Source organism: Cebus imitator, unplaced genomic scaffold, assembly GCF_001604975.1.
Source record: "Cebus imitator isolate Cc_AM_T3 unplaced genomic scaffold, Cebus_imitator-1.0 Scaffold4, whole genome shotgun sequence".
Taxonomy (NCBI): domain Eukaryota; kingdom Metazoa; phylum Chordata; class Mammalia; order Primates; family Cebidae; genus Cebus; species Cebus imitator.
Window position 1 is genome coordinate 14,002,962 of NW_016107319.1, and position 17,605 is coordinate 14,020,566.

At 39.6% G+C, this 17,605-nt stretch overlaps 1 long non-coding RNA gene across 2 annotated transcripts in view; it reads left to right on the forward strand.

The window, feature by feature from the left end:
- LOC119472200 overlaps nucleotides 1–17,605 on the forward strand; it is a 110,226-nt gene that overhangs the window by 52,251 nt on the left and 40,370 nt on the right. For both annotated transcript variants that reach the window (XR_005201319.1, XR_005201317.1), the window contains exon 3: nucleotides 8,666–8,790. This is a non-coding gene — a long non-coding RNA (uncharacterized LOC119472200). The remainder of the gene's footprint in view (nucleotides 1–8,665; nucleotides 8,791–17,605) is intronic.

Consider the following 17,605-nt stretch of genomic DNA (forward strand, 5'->3'; position numbering starts at 1 on the left):
CCAAGGCCTCACGAAGGCCCAGTTAAAACCAGGCCCTACTCCCAGGAGAATATGTTTTTCTAAAAACCCTTAATCCCATGAGCCTTAAACCAAAATGGGAAGGCCCCTTCCAGGTTCTTCTCACTACCCTCATGGCGGCCAAACTCTCAGGACGCCCTTCTTGGTATCATCTCTCCAGGTTAAAACGGACCCCAAGGCTCCCACCTGTCCGTCTACTCCTTCCCTGCCAACCACTCATCAATACTCCAGCATCATCCTTGGGCCAACCAGACTCTGCCTCACATCCATTCCAGAGGAACTGCCACCAGACAATCAGGCAAAATTACCCCCTCTCTATTTGTTCCTGTTCCTTTCTTACAAATCAAGTGTTATAGCACCCTTAAATGGAAATTGCTTTCTACAACCTCCTTGCGGGAACTGCCTCACTCACTGTCTTGTTTGCAGTAGGTATATATCCTGTAGCTCCTCAACATGGAACGGCAAGCAGAGAGCCTTCATTGCCATGGTTTTTTTGCCTAATCATTGCAGTGATAGCAGGAATAACAGTCGCTGGTAAATAACTATCCCATCTTTTTTGTAATGTCCTGTCTCTGTTCTTCTTAACGCTTCACTCTCTTCCTTCACTGTCTCATGGAGGATATTACATGGTTCTTCCCTGAAGAGCCTACTCTCTCCTCATTTCTAGGTTGGAAAACTGATCTTATCTTCCAAGGCACCCTATGCGATTTCACCCCAGATGAAGTCCAACTTTTTACCTTCATCCTTACCCTTTGCTTATTTGCTACTCCTACCCCTTCTCACCAACACGTACCCCATTCCCTCACCATGCTACCTTCACCACACTCTGAAGTCAACTCATTTCCAACTAAATCAGTCTAACCTGGCTCCGGCAAGCAGCTGTTGGCTGTGCTTCTCTGTCTCGGACACTGCCTACACTGCCATCTCAGTCCCCACACAGGACTGGATCCGTACCAGAGTAACCTATCACCCCCACTTTCAATTAGGAGGACCTTTCCAGTATAATTTACAACAACTAATACAACTCTCTGAATCCTTCATAGAACACAATAAACCTCAATCTCCCACTGGACAAACAGTTCTGGTATTATGCCCATATCTCACCTCCCTTACTCTCTATATCAATCAAACTCAGCCTCTACTAAACCCGGTCACCACACAAACAGCTCTGCTCTCTCAGGCCCCACTGTGCTTTCAATGCCATTCCCCAACCAGCCACCTCCTAGACCACCTGACCCCACCCCCAACAGTGTCACTTCACCTTAGAACTCAAACCCTCCGCTGATCATACCAACCAAAACATATTCAAAACTACTCTCTACTTTTCAAGCTCCCTGCAACCCATCACCCTACTCCTTAATAAGAAGTCAGGCTTCTGCAGCGGCAGACACCGCCCCTGCTTAAATCTCCATCCCTGGCTGCCCTCCTGTGAAACAGTCACCTAAAACTCAAGATTGTCCTCTCCACCCATTCTTTGCCAGTAACTCCTCTCACTGCATTCTGGTAGACACCAAGCGCTTCTTACTACACTGGGAAAATAAAGCACTGCAGGGCACTCAAACCCCTCACAATACACCCCTGCAACCACTCACTGCAGCCACTCTCAGAGGATGTTAGGAGTATGGCTCCTAAAGAACAAGAAATTTCCACATCTCTTCAACATACACGACCGATTCTGTCTGCCAAGCCAAGGTGTCTTCTTCTTATGTGACACCTCCCCCTATATTTGCCTCCCCACTAATTGAACCAGCACCTGAACCCTGGTATTTCTCAGCCCCCAAATTAGTATAGCCCCAGGTAACCAGTCCTTGTCCCTCCCAGTTAACACCCCTATTTGGCCCAGCGGACGGTGCAGCTCATACCTCTGCTTGTGGGATTCGGAATAGCTACAGGAACCGCGGGCATTGCAACAGGAACTGCCAGGCTTTCTAGCTCTCTCTTCTACCATCACTCCCTTTCCAAAAACCTTACAGACAGTGTAAAGGACATGACCAAGTCCATTTCTACCCTTCAAAGACAAATAGATTCACTGGCTGCAGTTGTCCTCCAGAACCGCAGAGGTCTTGATCTACTTACCACTGAAAAAGGAGGTCTCTGTGTCTTCCTAGACAAACAACGTTGTTTCTATCTCAACCAATCCAAAATAGTGCAAGATGTAGTCAAAAGACTCAAAGACCAAGCCCCAAAAATGAAAGAAAACGATTCTTCTGCCTGGCCCTCCTGGCCTGGCTGGTCTCTCAGCTCCTGGGCCCCTTGGCTGCTTCCCCTCCTTGGTCCTGCTATAACGCTCTCCCTCCTCTTGATCTTGGCCCTTGGCTCTTGTGCCTTTTCACCCAGTTTTTGCAGAATCAATTACAAGCCTTCACCTGCGGCATAATACAAAACTTGATGATATTCCAGGACTACCAACTTGCAAGCCAATCTCACCCCAACCAGCGTCCCTACTCAGCATGAAGCAGCTAGAAATGAACGGTGCCCCTTCTCCCTTTCTATATATATATATATATATATATATATATATATGGTGTGTGTGTGTGTGTGTGTGTGTAAAACAAAAGGCTGGAATGATAAGAGTCACAGCAAGGCAAGCCCATACACCTCTTCCCTGTTTTCCCCTGCTAAGTCAGGCTCACAGCAAAAACAGCCTCACGCCTTGCAAACAGGGCACCTGAGTTCCAGGATATGGTTGCACCTGGCTCTTGAACCCAGGATGGTGATGCAATTAAGCAGGATGTTAGCACTTAAGAACCAAAAGACACTTTTTCTTAGACTAGCACCCAGCCACCTGCAAACCCCCTATATAACTCCCATAGTCTATAAGCCAGATTGCTGCCTTCACTGCCTATGGTGAGGCAGCCAGCCTTGCAGGTTGAAATAAACTTGCTAAACCTGACCCTGGGTCTGCCTCTCTGTCCTTTCAGTCAACCTCACAAGAACTACGTTTGAAATGGAAATAATTTGGAATACCATCAAGGTTATATTTAAAGCTACTGACTCAAGTGATTTTGACAATACAAGCCAATAAAATGTACTAAATATGTAGTTCTGGAAAACCCCCCCCCCAAAAAAAAGGGGAGTTGGATTCTATCCTGCAAGGGCAAGGAGACCCACAATGACGGCTGTCCTAAAGAACCCTTGCAACTGGTTGTTGAAGTGGAAGAGAATCCAGATTTCTTGTGTGTAGTTCTTTTTTTTCTTACTGAATTGTTCAGTTTGATGGATTTGGTGGATTGTTTTGCTGTCATTAAACATACCAACATCCAAGACAGATTTTAAAAGAAATATGGAGAATTGATGAAGTGTTTAGGATTAACACACACAAAAAAATCCAAGATCAAGTCTTGGGAAATAATTTGGGGGCAGGGGAAAGGAATACAAGAAAATATTTCTGGGAATTGGTAACAATGTTATACTTAGTGGAGGGAGAAAGATAGTAATGAATGAGCATGCATCTTCAGAGTCAAAAAAGGAGTGACCCGAGTTACAATTTTGTTTTGCTTTTTAAACTTGGACAGATTACTGAGTACTCGTAAAGAAAAAAACCTTGTCACACTCACTCATTATGACCATGAAAAGTAGGTTGGGAAGACTTGGCGCACTTTATTTCAATTTTAATGCTTTAAAATTATATTCTACATATTAAGGAATCAGATTACAGCCATTCTGTGGAGGCTGGCTGGATAGGCGACCAAACGTGGAGCATGATAATGAAAATACAGGTCAACTTGGAGGAGAAGTGGTGTGGACACAGAGGTCAATAATTCAGGAAAAAAAAAAGTATATTGGTTAACTTTGCTGCTAATGATGACATAGATCTTAGAACCTATGATCAGCATTATTCACGTAGACTTCTTATAAATGTAGGCAAATTGTATGAGACTCTCAGAGATTCTCAGTTAAAAGTATCACGTAACTGGGGCAAGACAATACTTACTTAAAGGGAGTCCTTACTCAGTAATCTTCCTTAAATTGGCTGATGAATATTTTAGGAGAGATTATCAAGCAATGAATCCGGAAGGTAGCCCTGTAAGAGGTGGGAAGCACCACACTGAGGAGCAGGAAAAGAAATGCAGAAATCAGCAACATGAGGTCATTTTCCAGTTATGTCTACGGATAGCCAGAAATGCCCCGGGCCCCATTTTAAGGCTTTGGATTTTACACAAAAGTATTTAGAAGTACTTAGAAAAAAACTTAAGAGTGAAAGTAAAAATAATCAGGAAACATCAAGAAATAAGATCTATGAGTACAGGTTAAAATAACTGATTGTTCGGCTAAGCAAGAGAGGCCTGGGTTATTTAACAGTATTTTTTTAAAGAATTGTTTCATTATTATTGATGATAAGCAACTAATCTTCATTTACACAGCAAGGGTCAAAACGAAAAGAAATGTGTCCAAACTGCAGTGTGTGGGATTTAGATTAAATATAGGGATGAACTGGCTGAGAAGGGTGAATTACTATGGAAGGATATGGAATTTCCTATGTGGGAGGTCTTTAAAAATAGTCTCTCAATTGTAAAGGCTAATTTCAAAATTAAATCCTGACTGAATAGTAGGGCTAGAGATTGGTGATTTGAAAGGTGTAGGAGAGTAACATAAACACTAAAGAGACCTTATAATCTTAAAATATAATGATTATCTTGAAAATAATACTAGTTATGAAGTAGAATTAGAAAATCAGAGAGAGCTAATGTGTGTTGTGATTTATTCTTATTTTATCTTTCTTCCTCCATTCATCTGGGCAGCAGTTTGGGCATTTGCCAAGCAAGTTATAATTATCTATTGTTGAGATTTAAATCTCTTGATTATGTAACAAGTACCAAGAAAGACTGGATAGAGACATTGGGAAATTTCTGCTTTGAAGAACAGTAATAAAAACAGATTCCACTGCTCCTACAGTTTATCAATTTATCAGTTTTGATTCATTGAGTAACTTCTAATTGCCCACTAACCAAACTAGATGCTGTGGAAACATAGAAGGGAAACAGGACATGACTTCCAGCCTTTAAGAGTGTATGGCCTATATGGAATAATTTGATAAACACATGAAATTTAGTATAAAATATGATGCACAATTATAGAATTATGTGATATGTGATATGGGCTATCTGCTGGAAGAGTTGGATAGTGGGTGTTTGGACAGGAGGTATCATAGAGGAGGCAGGTTTTAAAGGATGAGAAAGAATTAAAGAGGAGGAGGAGTATGAGGAACATAATTTTGGGAGGATAATATGAGCAAAGGGATAGAAGTGAGAATATATGTGCTTGAGTCATACTTTTGATACACTGGGGGGCATTGTGAATCTAACCTTTAGGATCAACTCACAGTTGTTAATATGTCATGGAAAGTCTTAATGATTTGCTAATATCTATACACTTATCTCATCCTATCTCTTTGTGCAACCACACTCCCTTTTGTTTGTCACAGCCTTGTGTGTGTCTGTTTGAGTTCAAATTCCAGTTCTACCACTCCATAACTCTATGACTTTGAGTCTTGGTTACTTCATATATAAAATGGGGATAATAATAGGATCTGCCTCAAAGTGTTGTCATGAAGATTAAATATGATGATAGATATAAAGTGCTTGGACTAGTTCCCAGCGCATTGTAAAGATCAATAAGATATCATCTGGGGCTGGGCAGAGTGGCTCATGCCTGTAATACTAGTGCTTTGGGAAACACAGGTAGGAGGCTCACTTGATGCCAGGAGTTTGAGACCAGCCTGGATAACACAGTGAGTCCCCATCTCTATAAAATATTTTAAAAGGTAGCCGGGTGTGGTTGTGAACACCTATGGTCCCAGCTATTTGGGAGGCTGAGGTAGGAGGATTGCTTGTGCCCAGGAGGCTGAGGCTGCAAAGAGCTGTGTTTCACACCACTGTATTCCAGCCTGGACAACAGAGTGAGACTCTGCCTCTAAAATAAAAGTTGAAAAGTAAGATATCGTTTGTTACTAATATTGTTATTCACCCTTAAGCTACAAGTTTGACAGTGGGCATTACCTCCTGGAAGCCTGTCCTTTACTGAGCAGTCTCCATAAGCATCGTCTGTGTGCTTGCCTGTCCCATCCCTAGACCTCTTCCACAGCCCATCCTGCTCTGCATGGTGAGTACCTAGGTTTTCATGTCTGTCTCTTTTCCTGGGCTGTGGGTCTGGAGGCAGACATGTCTTATTCACTTTTTTTTTTCAGAGTCACTCTCTTGCCCACACTGGAAGGCAGTGGTGTGATCTTGGCTCACTGCAACCTCCACATCCCAGGGTCAAGTGATGCTCATCATTCAGGCTCCCGAGTAGTTGGGATTACAGGTGCGCAACCCCACACCTGGCTAATTTTTGTACTTTTAGTAGAGGCGGGGTTTCACAATGTTGACCAGGCTAGTCTTGAACTCCTAACCTCAAGTGATCTGCCCACCTCGGGCACCCAAAGTGCTGGGATTACAGGTGTGAACCACCATGCCCAGGGTTTATTCCCTTTTGTATCTCAGTGTCCGTGAGCCATCTATCAATGGCTGTTGAATATGTAGGTAAATGAATGATAGATAGTTGAAAGAAGGATATAAACCTATGAATTTCTACATTATACCCTTTACCCACTTCCCTACAATCACTAATTACTACTACTCATAATTAGTAGTTATTAATACTAAAAAGCTTTATTATGATCAAAACATCCGTGGAATATGTAATAAAGATGTATGGTTAGAAATTTCATAATTTGTTATAACTAGTGTCCCTGAAGTAAGCTTTACAAAATGGGTTTGCATTCATCTTTCAAAATTTGAGGGCTGCCATTAGCCATATAATCTTAACAACCATACTGTAATTTATAGATTAATTCACAATAATCAACACATGAGCTATATCACATAGTCTAATTAGTTTTAATGTTTACTATTTTTTAACTTAACTTTTTCTTCTTAGATTCATTGGCATTAAAGGTAGAGGGATAAAGGGGTAAGAATCTGGAGATATGGTAATTTATTTCATATTGCCAGATGCCCTCCTTTGAGGGTTTGGACTAAATGGCCTCTAAAATCCCATTCCCTGTTACTTAAGATTCTCTGAGCTCAGTGGATCTGTGATGTAGTTGGGATTATAATCTAATTTTCCTAAAGCTAGACTAGTGCTCTTTTCATTAAAACCATATAGTTTTATTATTCATGTGACTAGTCACTATTTTTAATTGTTTATTGATTAAACTATTTTTTTTCTGAGCAGAATCTCTAACATGGAATGATGGCAATGGAGACTGTCAATATCTGAAACAAAAATAAAATGGCACTACTAAGAAATTCCACATGGAAATAACGTGTAAGACCCTATAAACTATTAGTTAAAAATACCCAGCAGTACTTGTTAGTTATCAGTGTAACAATTCAAAACACTCTAGTGTGTAAAGTAATCTCTTTTAGAGGCAAATTATTTTATTGTTACATACTTTTTATATTTAGATATCAAAGAAAAACAATAAATTTATTTCAGATAGAAAATCCAAGTATTAGAATATGTATCCATTAAAAAAATCAAACAGGTCTATTGTATTTGCTTTCATCCAGGGCTGGTTGTTTCTGAGGGAGAGGCATTTGAAGCCCATAATTGTGTTACTGAAACAGCTGGAACACCACACACAGTATTCCAGGCATCTAACGACCAAGTGGGTTAGCAGATCAATTACTTAAAAATCAACAAGCAGAGATGAAATTAGCCATGGCACATTCTGTCTGCTACTCACTCTCATCTATTAATTGGATTGGTTAGTGACTGAACTGTTCTATCATTTAGCAATTGGAGTTAATTAACATAGCTGGCCAGGCTGTACTATGCTATGGTTAATTGAGACATACACATGACCCCAGCTGCCCTGGCTCAGAGAGTAATGGCAAAAATAAGATGATCAAGGCACTAATCTGGTAAAATGATCAAACACTGAAATATCCATCTCAGTTTTGCCATCAGTATTCTAAGAAAAATATTTCCATTCCTGTTCTTTTCTGCTATAATTTGTAAAGTTGGCATTATTTGTTCTAGAAGTCTGTAGAACACACTTCCCTCCTTTCCTTATGATAATATCTCTATCTCCGGTGGCCATAGGGAATGCTGCCAGTATTCTGGTGGTATAACACAGTGGCCAAAAACTGTAGAGTTAAACAAACCTAGGGAAAATCTGATCATTCACTTGCTGCATTAATGTTTTTGTTCTCTACAATGGAAGTTACACTATCCACTTCCTCAGGTTGCAGGGATGATGAAGGTGAAGGCCTTAGCACATAGAGTATGAGGCAGGTAAATGATCAATTTATTTAGCTCTTTGGGTTAAGCGGTGATGAATGAAGACAACCAGAAATAGTCACTTTTCTTTCCGTTATCATTTGATAGTTTTAACTTAACTTTTACTAGAATTCATTGTTGCCTGAACTGCAAAATGATATATGTAGATGTGAGGCACTCCAGGAAATGAGGATGAATCAAATTGTTTAGAAACAATAAAATTTATTTTCCTTGTTCATTGTCTAATTATCAGGTGGTAAAAGGAAAAACAGCCAAAACAACAGCCAAGTAAATAAAACACTGGTCCTAAGAGTCTTGTTACTTGAAATGTAGTTTAAAACCGATGTACATTAAATTAAATCATGTTCTAATCTTTTGACAGACTCATTTATTGTGAAACAGAGAGTGTGAGATACACCGGATGCAGAGAAGGTCAAAACTGAATAGGAAGATTTTATCCAGCTCTGGCTTCTACAAGTGAGGGGGAGTAAAGACAACCCACGGAAGGTAAAGTGATCAGACTCAAAGATGCCAAGAGGCTGGAGATGGAGGTCTGGGAGGAAATGCTAATGGAATTGTGATTAGAAAGCCTGGAGAGGCGTTGGATCATGCAAATACTATAGTCATGAAAAGAGCTGAGATTCCATGTACAGTAGGAAGGCAGCCTTTAGGGCCTAGAGGGCCAGGCCTGGAATGGAGCCCTGCTTCTTCAGTTAGGGTCTTTAATTCTGCTCCTCTGAAGTGACGAAGTCCTTTCTCACACAACTGTCTTTCCCTTCTTTTTCTTTTCTGTTCGCCCTTTACTCCAGTATGTCTTAGTGGAAAATCATAAGATTTGCAGCTAAAAGATCTGAATGTGAGGTTTAAGCAGGTCATTACTAGATGTATTAATTGAGCCAGTTCTCTGAGTTTCGTTTTTAGAAAAAAAATGAATACATGTTTTCTAATTTGTATAAGGAGGATAATAATATCTGGCTCACAGGGTTTCTGAGAGGGTAAAATGAAATAACAGATGAAAGAATTTCTTCATAACATGTAGAGTAAATATGGATATGAGTTTTAGTATGATCAATGAATTTCCTCAGTCTTTACCTCTTTGCTCTCTTCCTTGGAATTCCAAGTAGCGGATGCTGGAAAATATAGATAGAAAAGTCTCACCTTTCTTTCTAAGGTAGCTCCTTATCTCTAAGAAAAAGGCTTAATGATTGGGGACTGGATCTTTGGCTCTGCTAGGCTTCACACCAGTCTTAAGATTTTGTGACAAATAAGCCTTCATGTATTTCCACTGTGGGGTTGTTTATTGCTTTTTTCATAGTTCAGAGCAGCCACTATCCTCTTCTAACTCTAACTGTGAGACTCTGGAAATTTTTAAAAGTATAAACTAAGGATGGGAACGATTTCAGGGGCATGATTATACTGATGAGGCTTGGGCAGTGAGCCCATTCCCAGGTTTACCACCGCCAAAACTTATTCCACCTATGCAGCAGCCAATGTGGATTTAATCCTGCAGGGTTCATGCCTTGGGGAAGAGGAGATCAAAGAAAGCCCACACCCAGGTCTCCCTCCATGAGGGCCATGGCCATGGTTTCCATGGTGATCCCAAAGGAGGCCCGCCCTCTGCTTCCTTGCTGTTTCAGTTGCATCACCTGAAAGACACAGGGCCAAGTCCTAGCCACACACTCATTACTCATGCTTCTCTAAAATCACAATAAATGCAGCCTTAGCTCTAACCACGTAACACGCTCCAACATTTCCTGGCCTGCCGTGGACCACATTCCTTCACAGCGGGACTTATGATCTGCTAAAAGACCACTGCAGATTTCTGCAGTTTCCTCATGGTCAAAGCCAGACTTTCACAGGAAGATAGAGAATCACATTGATTTTGTCCTTTATCTATTTCTGTCTGAAGGGACTGCACACATTTCCTAGGGCTGTCATAACAAAGCACCACAAGCTGGATAGCTAAAGACAACATAAATTTATTGTCTCCTAGTTCTGGAAGTGAGAAGTCCAAGATCAAGGTGTTGGTGGAGTTGTTTCTTCTGAGGCCCATAGCCTGTGAGGGAGAAATCAATCTGTTCTATGCTTTCTTTCTCAGCTTGGGGGGGATTGCTAGAGTCTCTAGCATCTGGCTCCTGTCACGTAGACTTGTTCTCTATCTCCAGCTTCACATAGCACCCTCCCTGTGCATGTGTCTGTATCCAAGTTTTTGTTTGTTTTACAGATTAGGGGCCTGCCTTATTCACTTACTATCTCCCCAACAACTCTCTTTTCAAATAAGATCACATTCTCAAGTATGGATGGTTAGAGCTTCAACATATAAACTTTAGGAACACAATTCAATCCATAACAGAAACAAAGTTTTTAAAATACCTTGATTAAAATTTATTGAGTGTTCAATACAAGCATGGTTGTGGGCAATCTCAACATTGCTTAAAGATGTAAATGAGGAATGGTTCCTGTCTACTAAGAATTTACCTCTTAGTTAGAACTCAACCTTCTAGCTGAATTGAACACATATGCAGAATATTATCCAATAGATGGAAAGAATCTGACCAAAATTAATAGCAGATATTCAACTTAAGTCAGAGAAAAATATTTGAGATCTTACATAGGAGCCCAACATAGAAAACAGAGAAAGCATATTTGCTCTGTTTCAGATAAGGTAGAGGATTTAGAGTCCCTTCTGCCCATTTCTTTTTATAGCTGCCACGGAGGCTTCATGGGAGAAATGTAATTCAATAGGACTCCAGAGAACAGTTTGGAAAGGCAGAGATGAGGAGAGGGAGAATAAGCATACAGTATGTGAGCAAAATTTTGGAGGTAGGAATATGGAAGATGTCTTTAGAATCTCAAAATCCGAGCCTTTTGGAGAACTGTGGAAGCAAATGTAGAAAAATAGATCAGGGTCCTCGGATGGAAGATTCCCATCATGGCTTGACTGAGTTCAGATCCTTGAAATATATGTCAGGGGATCGGAAGCTTTGCTGGCCCCCAGTAATCTCCATATACTTCAAGTTGTCTTATTTTCTTGCCTATACCTGATTCTCATTTTGATGGTTCCCACTCCCTAGATTCCCTTTACTTAAAAAAGCAAACATTTAAGCAATCTGAGGATTGGTATGGGATTTTACAGATTTGTGTCTGCACTTCTGTGCTTTACCATGCAGTATAATTTGAAAAAAAATTACTAACAAATTCATGTGTATAATGTAGAATTATGATTTGACCAGCATCAGACAAAATTATGGAAAGGACTGTCTCAGGACCTGAGGTATAATATTGTATTTTATCTTTATAGATTTCTAAGAAACAGATATTGAACCTAGATCTGCTTGACAATAAAGTCTATGCTCCCCCTCCCCAATATTATTATCCTGGAGAACAGAAAATACAGAAATCTAATAGTACCAATGCAAAGTAAAAGCCTTTGGTCATGTCCTAGGTCAGAATTGAAAAAAGTAGCAAAAATAGAAAGTTTGGGATCTGGGAAAGCCTGAATTGAGGCCATTCAATATAAATTGGACTTGACTTAGAGACCATGACCCAATTACATCTTTATTTAAACATGGCCTTCCATGATCACTGTTGACCCAAGGGAAGAATTTTCCTACTCTGAAATGCAATTGAGTAAGTGGGAGTCATGTCTCCATTGTCTCCAGCAACTCCATGATATGGAATGATCCTCATGTGCTTTCATCATGCTTGTCTGCCTGCTGCTCCCTACATTCTTGTCCCATTCATCCTACTCTCATAAGAGATACTGTGTTTCTTTTAGTTATGTGCACATTATTTTTGATGTGCATATATAGTCCATATGTCATATAGCCCAAAGTGATTTAGCAGAAGTGCAGGTCAACTGCTGCCTCTAGCATGATTCTCAATGGTGGTAGCAGAAAGTGGGTCCTGAATGATGCGATAAGCTTTGAACAATAATTGCCTTTTTCTTCTAAAGGGTGTTCAAAATGTCCCTCCATTGTCAAAATTTGCCAAACATTGACCTAACAAAGAGAATGCAGCCACTATAGAAACCGAAAGTGGAAAAGTCAGGTATGAGAGAGAAAGCCACCATATCACACATGCTATTTACATTAAATAGAAGACAGGTAAGTAGCATTTCACAAAGTACACTAAAAAAGCTTGCCACAGAACTCAGCTGATCCATTTTCACCATTCATAGACCCTACATGGAGCAAACACTTAAACAAGAAACAGATGCTCAGAGAATACATTGAGTTATAAAGAAAAACAATATAAGCATGTAATTCTAAAATAAAGAAAGGAAATTGAGAAATTGCTTTAAAAGAGCAGTAACTGTTGTGCAGTTGCATTCAGACAGGCTCCAAAGCTGATAGGCAGAGCACTCTGCTGAACCTGTGAGGTCTGAACCAGGAATCTGGTCACAACAGGGAAATTGAATTGTAGATATACTTCGTTTGGGTTTACTGAAATTTATTTCTGTAATTCACTATCATTTTCATGAGTATTTATGTTATTGTTGTCTCTCCTGATATAGGAAAAGCCTGTATTCAGAAATACAGTGACCCTGCTCTGTGCTGACCCACGCAGCACTATGACACAGAGGCACAGGTGTATCAGGATATAAATATGTTCTCTAGTGGTGAAAATGTGGAGTCTGTAGTGGAGGAGAGATAAAGTGTTAAATGTAACAAAGTTGGAGAGTGAACTGAAAAAACTGTTTTCATATTTTATAGTTTATATAAGAAGTAACCTGAATGACCCTGCATTTCCACTTATGGGTATATATCAAAAATAAAATTGGAATCAGGGCCTTAAAGAAATATTTGCACACCTATGTTCATAATAGCATTATTCACAATCATAGGTGGAAGCAACCTGTGTGTTCATAGACAAATATAGGAATGTAAAAAATGTATTACATATACAGTGAAATATTATTCAACCTTAAAAAGAAAGAAAATTGGCTGGGCATGGTGGCTTACGTCTGTAATCCCAGCACTTTGGGAGGCTGAGGCAGGTGGATCACTAGGTCAAGAGATCGAGACCATCCTGGCCAACATGGTGAAACCCCATCTCTATCAAAAATACAAAAATTAGCCATATGTGATGGCACGTGCCTGTAGTCCCAGCTACTCAGGAGGCTGAGGCAGGAGAATCACTTGAACCCAGGAGATGGAAGTTGCAGTGAGCTGAGATCATGCCACTGCACTCCAGCCTGGTGAGAGAACAAGACTTCCTCTCAAAAGAAAAAAAAAAAGGAAGGAAATTCTGACACATGCTACAGCATAAATGGTCGTTAAAGACATCGTATTAAGTGAAATAAGCTAGTCATGAAAAGACAAATGCTGTATGATTCTACTTCTATGAGGGATCTAGCAGTCACATTCAAAGAAACAGAAAGCCGGATGGAGGCTATAAGGGGTCAGGGGAAAAGAAAAAGTGGGAGTTGTTTAGTTGGTAGAGAGTTTCAGATCTGCAAGATGAAAAATTCCTGGCCGTCTCTTTCACAACAGTGTGAATATACTGAACACTGGCAAACTGTATACTTAAAAATGGTGACCCATGCCTGTAATCCTAGCACTTTGGGAGGCCAAGGCAGGTAAATCACCTGAGGACAGGGGTTCAAGACCAGCCTGGCCAACATGGCAAAACCCCGTCTCGACTAAAATTAAAAAATTTAGCCGGGCCTGTAACCCTAGGTACTTAGGAGGCTGAGGCAGGAGAATCACTTGAATCCAAGAAGCAGAGGTTGCAGTAAGCCGAGATTGTACCACAAACACATAACATTTACCATCTTTGTTTTTTGAGACAGAGTCTTGTCTGGGCAACATAGCAAGACTTTGTCTCAAAAAACAAAGATGGTAAATGTTGTTTGCTTTTTTACTGCAATGAAAGGCAGAGAGAATAAAAATAGAATTTTTTCCAAATCTGATAACAACACAAAAACAAACAAGACAATACCAATAATAACTTATAAAGCTGAAAGAAGCTTTCTAAAGTATCATTAATTAAAACAAATGAATCTTGGTCTATCATGCCAGAAGTAATGCTGAATTATTTTTCTATTCTCTCAATAAAAATTATATTATCAAATTGTTTTCCTAAGAAGTGGTGATTTAAAAGGAAGCAGCCGGGTCCCATTACTGGGTATATATCCAAAGGATTACAAATCGTTCTACTATAAGGACACGTGTACACGAATGTTCATTGCAGCACTGTTTACAATAGCAAGGACCTGGAACCAACCCAAATGCCCATCGACGATAGACTGGATAGGGAAAATGTGGCACATATACACCATGGAATATTATGCAGCCATCAAAAACGATGAGTTTGGGTCCTTTGTGGGGACATGGATGAACCTGGAAACCATCATTCTCAGCAAACTGACAGAGGAGCAGAAGATCAAACACCACATGTTCTCACTCATAGGCGGGTGTTGAACGATGAGAGCACATGGACAAAGGGAGGGGAGCACTACACACTGGGGTCAGTTGGGGGGAAATAGGGGAGGGACGGTGGGGGGTGGGGAGCTGGGGGGGGATAGCAGGGGGAGAAATGCCAGACGTAGGTGATGGGGAGGAAGGCAGCAAATCACACTGCCAGGTGTGTTCCTATGCAACAATTTTGCATGTTCTTCACATGTACCCCAAAACCTAAAATACAATAAAATAAATAAATGGGAAAAAAAAATCAGCTCTTCAGGAGAAAAAAAAAAAAATAAAAGGAAGCAGCCAAATATATAGTTTAAAAAGAATTATAGAACTGTGTCAATCAATAAAAATATTGTTATTTTTCTGGATTTTGTGATGCTCATCTTATTTTTCAATCTTTAAAAACATTTTTATATTAGCTTTTCCACTTCTGAATAAGTAATCATTTTGTACCTAATTTTAGATTCCTGATTTTGTATTCTTTTTCTTAAAGAAAGTCTTCCTAGGATAAGCTTCAAGCCCTGTGAAACATGTATTTTTTTTCCTGAATTTGAGCAATAAATATAATGGCTGATAGTGTTCAAGATATCAAGAAAATAGACTTTTAAATATAGTCCATGTAAATCTTAATACCATCAGAAGCAACATCAGGCAAAGGATTCTCTCAATTGCCAATCCAGCCTCACTTTTTCAGAAGTCTATCTTAGATTTTAGGAATATAAAAATTTGGGTTTAAGTACTTTTGAGGCATCTATTAGTCCTGATGCAGTTTGTCTCAACCTGGATGTAGAAATATGGACAAATACACAACAATGCTGAAAAGTTGCACTCAAAAAATTCACTCTATTGCCATAATTTATGAAGAATCTCCACGAATTATGAGGCCATTAAAGTTTCCACTTTGGGTAGTAGTCTGTACATGGTCTTCTTTCTCTAACAGAGTTCATTTGGGGGTATCAAAGAAAGACTGAATTATTTCAGCCCTATTCATATTGAGCCCTTGGCTACGAGTTCCTGTGTCTGTTCCAAACATTAAAACGGCAACAAAGGTGTTGTAGCAGTTTGCTAAGGCACCATTACCCATTTCCTCTCACCTTCAGCAGCTCTTTTTATGCACATTTTAGAACAAAAAAGCAGAGTGAAACTAGAGCACGAGATAGTCAGCTGTAAGAAGAGAATGGGAGTGGCCTATTATGTCATGAAGGCAAAAAGCCGTAAATGGAGGAAGATCTGGAAAAGCCCTGATAGGAGGGCAAATTGCAAATTAGATTATTTCACACATTTCAATTACTCTGAAAGACGCAGGATTAGGGAATCAAAGACCTGCACATCCATACTGGGTAATGGCTTAGAAGATGCAGGAATGGAGCTAGACGTTATACACATAATCTTGCTCTTCAGGTGAGTATATGAGACTGGGAATCTACTCATCAAGAAATGGATAAATGGAGCTGGGGAAATTTAGATAGTGGGTAAGTCGTTAAGAAAAAAACATAAAAAAAATTATTAGCTGGGCACAGGGCATGTGCCTGTAAGTCCCAGGTACTCAGGAGGCTGGAGTGGAAGAATTGTTTGAGCCCAGGAGTTTGAAAACAGGCTGGGCAACATAGAAAGACTCTTGTCTCTAAACATTAAAAAAAAAATTGAGTGGAATACCCTCTTGAAGGTTTTTTTAGAAGAATAGAACACAGAAAATGCATTACTGCAGATAACAGAAGAAAAATTTAATAAAAATACCTAGTCTACATAATTTACAAGAGAATAACATTTTATGAAGCAAGAGCAAAAACTATCCAGAAAAGTAGTACTATAAAGATAAACATTGGAGGCGGGATTAATTTTTTTTTAAAAAACACCAATAACTAATAATGTCATGACAGAATTAAAATATGCCAAAAAGGGAGGAATTAGCATTATAGAAAACCAAATGAGTAATGTCAAGAGTAAATGTGTTAAGTGCTCCCAGCGTGCAGACATAGGACAAAAACATGACAGCAAAGAGAGAGAACAGTTAGTGAAGACCGAAACAAGGATCTAACAGAAAAACTACATGTGAACCTAGAGGAAAATGCCAAACAATTGGAACAGATGCAATAAACAAAGACAAGTTGAACAATAGTGTCTGGACTGAAAAGAAAAAAAAAAAAAGACCTGAGCATTTGGATTAATAAAGCTCAACATGTTCTAGACAAAATTATGAAGAGAGCTTATGACACGCTATCTCTTGGCTAATCTTTTGAATAATCAGTGACATCAGTTAGTATCTCTACACAAAATACATGAAGACTCAATTGAGGATAATCTTAGGAGAGTTTGTTTACAGAGAAATTTATTGCAAAGGGATGAATGGGTTGTAAGAGAATCACAATGTACAAGGCAAAAACCCAGGGCTGGCAACAGCAGGCTGCCACCCTCTGTGGATCCAAGGGGAAGACAGGTTATTCAATCCAACATGTAACAATGCTACATAGGGCAGGCCACCTTGAGAAGATCATTGACTTTCTGTCAAGGAATATACCAAGTTCAGGCCGCCTCACAGAGGAAAAAATTACTAATTTTGTAGTAAAAAAATTACTCTCCTTTCTCTTCCAAGCTCTTGGCCCCATAGTCCAAATCTAACAGAAAGCCACAGTGCATGGAATCTCAACGGTGCAAGTCACTCAGGCCAGCCTCTCAGGTCACAAAACAGGATGGAGAAGGGACACAGAGGGACAGATGGAAGATACTTGGCACAGCATTGCAAACAAAACAAATATGTAATAAACCCGACATTCAAACAATTGACAATGGAGGGAATAAAAGGAATGAAGAAGAAAAAATCAGGCTTAGTAAGTACATTACCGTAAATGATTATTAATATAATTTTTAAAAATGCATGAGTCTTAATAAAGAATATATATAATGTC